We start from the raw sequence: 4,788 nt of genomic DNA on the forward strand, positions 1-4,788 counted from the left end.
AAGCTTAAAGATAATTTGTAGCTGCTGCCTTCCCGAAAGGCCCATGATTATCTGGCTTTCAGCTCTCTCAGATTCCTGGCTAAAAGCAGTGCGCTGCTCATAGTGAAGCTACATCTTCCCACGTCTTCCCTCCCTGCTTTCAGAAGGCTCACTTTCGCCTAGACCTGATCTCTGATGCCTCCTCTGTCCAGGCTGCCTGAAGTAGCCACATGCTCTAATCCCTCCTGTTTTCCGGAGGCCTCCTGCAAATGAAGACTTCTATGGACAGTGTAGGGGAGTTCATTTGCTTCACACCCTCATCATCAACTCTTAGTATCCAGTCTTCATAGTTTTCTTCTTTCATGTGGTCATTGGGTGTGTGCACCCCATTTCACTTCTTGAACTTTGTAACCCGTGGGTAGGTCACCCGTTTCAAAATATATTGCATGTATTTGCTGAACCCCATACTAGGGCAGCTGGCCTGGAAAGGGACTGTTGTGTCACCCTCAGGTGTGCGAGTCCATTTCTGATGAGGATGCTGAAGCGTTGGCCTCTCCAGGACACAGGAGTGAGGATGTGTCAGGAGGCTGGGTGGGCAGTGGCAGGCCTTAAAAGCCCACGATGAACCTCAGGGGCAGGGAGGCCGTGAAGGGTGGGGTGCTGGCTCAGTGAAGGGAGATGGGGAGCTGTATGGGTTGCCCGGGTGGTCAGGAGGGTGGGTGTCTGCAGAGAGGGGTGAGAGTTGGGGGTGTCACCCCACGACACTGTGAGTCCCTCGAAGGCAGTGGCAGCAGACTGCAGTGGGCAGAGCACACATTTGGCCTCAAAGTGTCCTGGGCTCGAGTCCCAGCACTGCCCCCTTCCTGGCTGTGGGACGTGGGGCAAGTGTCCTCCCTCTCCGAGCCTCAGTGTCCTCATCCATGGAATGGGCCTGATCATCACCTCCCATCAGGGCTGTCTGGTGAATGACGTCAAGGCCATACGAGTAGTGGCATGCAAATATTCAGAACGACTTTATACATAATCGTCAGTAACTGGAAACAAGTGAATCGGTGAGTGCTTGTCCATCAACAAGTGTCCCAGGAGTCAGAGGGCACAGGCCTGGGCTGGGGAGAAAGCTGCGGGAGCTGCCAAGGTGCACGCACACCTCAGCCACGGCCCTGGCGCATAGTAGGGCCTCAGAAAACAGTTGCTGAGACCTGTTGTGGGCCTTTGTGGTGGGGGAGCCCGTGGAAGGGCTGAGGTTGGGGCCGGGAGGGAGGCCTGCCTTGGTCTCATGTTTGCCCCGTGGGTGAGGAGGTCGGCCGCCTTCGAGGTGACCATCCTCAGAGATTCAGGCCCCTTCCAGGTGCAGGTTTCTGGGGGACCCTGTGTCTTTCCGCGATCCCCAGTGCCCTCCTTCCTCCCTCCCCACCCTGCTCTCAGCACTGCTCCCTGCAGAGTGTGGGGGAGCAGGGCCCAGGTGAAGACAACCATGGGGAAGGGGGTGGAAGGGGAGAGTGCTGCAAGCCTGGAGGCCTGGGGAGGTGGTACCTTCCCCAGCACCCTGTCTCTGAGGGCTGCTCTCTCCTCCTTTCTAGATGAGCTGCCTTATCTCAGGTGTCCTCTGAACACAGTGCTCCAGCTCATCCCTGTGGCTTGTGGCGAGTGCCCCGCCCTTGTCCATGACAAGGCAGGTGCGTACTTCGTGCACAGCAGGGTCCTGGGAGGTCCCAGGGCAAGGGAACCAGAAACATTCCGGTGTCATTCATCATGCCAGGGCTGGGTTCCCAAATCCCGGGCCGTCGACCGGGAAACCTGCACCTGGAAGGGGCCTGAATCTCTGTCGGAATCACAGAGTGTCCACAAGGCCAGGCATCAAGCCCACAGCCAGGGAGGCAGAAATCAAAGCAGCAACAAATAAGGCAGAAACCCGCGTGAAGCCTGTCTTTAGGGGACGGGGGTCCATACAGAGCCTGCTTCCTGGGGGTGCGGCCCGGGCCGTCCCTCAGCAGGTCTGCACTAGGGGTGCAGTGCTCTGCTGCTGCTCTCTTGCGATCGTTAATACATTTTGAGCCAGGTGACCAGAGTTTCTGTCTTCCACTGGCTCTGGCAAATGATGTAGCTGGGTCTGGGTCAGGATCCGGGTCTGGCTGAGGGAGCGGGACCACTTCTTGGGGCAAAGAGGCAAGCGGGGGGGGGGGGGGGGCTGGGCGGGCTGGGGTCCTTACACTACTCTCTCCTTCCTCTTAACCTGGAGCCTTGTCCTCCAAGCTGTGGACGTCACTGGGGGACCCAGAAAAGCCCGAGACGGCCCCTTCCTGCTACGGAGTCCTTCCCAGGGTTCCAAAGTGTCTCTGCCCTCACTGTCGTGCACCTGGGGAATGAAAGTTCTAGCCTCCGCCCCCGCAGGGATCACGCAGCCCTTGAAGACACAGAGACCTAGGCTGGCCTTGGCCTCGCTGGGAGAGCCCTGCTTCCATGGAGAAGAGCCCCAGAGCCTCCCAAAGGGCCTCGGGTCATGGTCACAGGCAATGGGCTGTCCAGGTCTGCCTACAGCTTTCTTTCACTGAATCGGCTCTTGTGGCAGTAATGGCTCCTCCTTCTACCTGCTGGAGGGGTGAGAGTGTCACTGTGAGGCCTACCTCATTGTCCTTAAGACTCGGTATGAGGGAGGAGGTCCTGAAATGGTGTGGATGATGAGGGAAGGATTCCAGGACAGCGCCTCCAGAGATGGGGTGGAGGTGGGTCCTAGGGGATGTCTGTGGATCCCGTCCCTTGGTGGGAGGGACGGTGGCACCGGCTCACGGCCCTCCACCCCACCCCTTCTCCTGAGGATCCCCACTGGCATTTAACCGGGGCCACACAGTGTAAGAAATCATGAAACTGTATGGACCGGAGCCCCTGGAAACTCTTGGCCTCCACACTCAGCTGGCATCTCTGCGCCTCCCAGTGCCTGACCCAGCCACACCCGTCTGCCTTTTAGGGGGAGGCGGCCCCCGCCTGTCCCGGAGGGCCTGACCACCGGCCACTCAGAGCCACACCTGCCCAGGAAAAGGAGAAGACGTCCGACTGATTTTGCAACTTTAATGCAATACTGATACCCAAAACACGACAGCACGACAAAAAGCACACAGGAAAGCAGGAAGGGCAGAGAGCGCATCATCTGGCATGCCATCTTCCATGGACGGGGAGTAGCTGCCTAGAGTGCTCTGTCGGGGGGCGGGGGGCAGAGGAGGCACTCTGGCTCGGCAGGGGGCTGCTGCAGCTCCTCAGCGCTGCCTGGAACCGGGAGACACAAAGGCCAGAACACAAGGGTCAATACAGGTGAACCGTCAGGGATAGGAAGAACAAACTGAGCGTCCCGTCAGGCTCTCTTCATTCCCCCATGACACCCCAGGCCTTCCCCTGACTCCTCCCAGTCCCTCCACACCCCATCCTTCAGAGTCTCATCTAATGACCTCCAATCTTACTGAATCCAGGAGAAGAAGCTGGCACTGGTTCTGGCGGCGTTTCTGGTCCGGATGGTGGAGCTGGTGCTGGGGCCATCGAGCATGCTGGTGCTGGCCGCACCATTGGTGCCACTGCTGACGCCAGCCCTCCAGGTGCCTCTCCTGTTGGCACGGTTGCTATTCAGAATGTACTGATGGTATCTGGCCCAGAAAGCGAAGGGGATCCTGGACCAGGCGTCGCCAAAATCTCCATCCTCATCCCAGGTCAGGAGCTCGACCTGTATGTCGTCCCAGCTCCACCGTCCAATCAGAGCTTCCTCCCCGATGTTCATCTGGGCCCTCATCTGGGCCCTGGCATGTTCCTCAGCCATATCCACATCCATCGTCTTGAAAGCATCATCCACAGCCTCCAAGAAATGAGCCCTCCATTCCCGGGGGTCTCGGTTCTGATACTGCGGTGGAAGAACAGCAGCCGTCGGAACAGCTACCCCACCTCGCTCAGCACCTGCTTCCTGCCATACGCCCTCCTGAGCGCTTTGCAAAATCATGATAGAAACCCGCACGACTGGAATCGGGCTCCCATTATTCTGTGCCAGACCTGGGATTTCGCCCCACCCACTCACTACGTCTGTGAACTTGTGTCAGTGACTTAGGAACCTTTCTGGGCCTCAGCGAACCAACGAGGTATGGGAAACTCCAGCCAGAACAGAGGCTCTGCCTTACCTGGGCGATGAATCTCAGCACCCTCATCTTGCTGGTCTCGTGGCGGGCGCGCAGGCCCCAGAGGAACTCATACTCGGGGGGGGCTGCTATTGGGGATCTTCTTGTATTCCAGGTACCTGCGTGAGAGAGGAAAATAAACTTCTGCTTCCAGCCAGGCAGACCTGTTGCTGCACCAGTGGCTCCCAGGTGGCCCCTTCCCAGCCCCGAGGCTGCAGCTTGGCTGCCGCAGGAGGCCTGCCCTGGCCCCGCAGCCCTTGCCTCGCTCCCACGCTCACTCCCAGGGGTTTCTGCCTCCAAAACTGAGGTGCTCACACCCTTAGGCCACTGGTCCTGCCCAGCAGCCACGTGGAGGTGCAGGGGGCACGTGTAGGGTATTTGTTCATAGGAAGGCCACGAGTTTTGTGCCCCTTGTCACAATAACCCAGGCTCCTGTTGGGTGTGTTGTAAACAGAGGAGCCATTTCTTCAGGCCCCCTGCTCTGAGCACACCCCACCATGGGGCTCGTCCGTGGCCTGGCTGAACCCTGGGACAGTCCACCCTAGAAAATGACTGTACAGGAAGAAACAGTCAACCAAGAGCAGTGGACTCCATGCATACTCTCGACCATCTGTGTGTGTGTGTGTGTGTGTGTGTGTGTGTGTGTGTGTGTGTGTGT

At 58.4% G+C, this 4,788-nt stretch overlaps 1 non-coding gene and 1 pseudogene across 1 annotated transcript; both read right to left on the reverse strand.

Annotated features, from left to right (window-relative positions):
• Window positions 1-3,128: 3,128 nt before the first annotated feature.
• LOC113617117 (melanoma-associated antigen D4-like) lies at window positions 3,129-4,403 on the reverse strand (annotated as a pseudogene).
• Window positions 4,404-4,495: 92 nt separating this feature from the next.
• LOC113617118 (small nucleolar RNA SNORA11) lies at window positions 4,496-4,624 on the reverse strand. The gene has a single exon (XR_003431518.1). It is a non-coding gene; the product is annotated as a small nucleolar RNA SNORA11 (small nucleolar RNA).
• Window positions 4,625-4,788: the final 164 nt, after the last annotated feature.

The sequence above is a fragment of the Aethalodelphis obliquidens genome, unplaced genomic scaffold, assembly GCF_003676395.1.
Source record: "Aethalodelphis obliquidens isolate GAN/ISIS:26980383/991018 unplaced genomic scaffold, ASM367639v1 scaffold1884, whole genome shotgun sequence".
Lineage (NCBI taxonomy): Eukaryota > Metazoa > Chordata > Mammalia > Artiodactyla > Delphinidae > Aethalodelphis > Aethalodelphis obliquidens.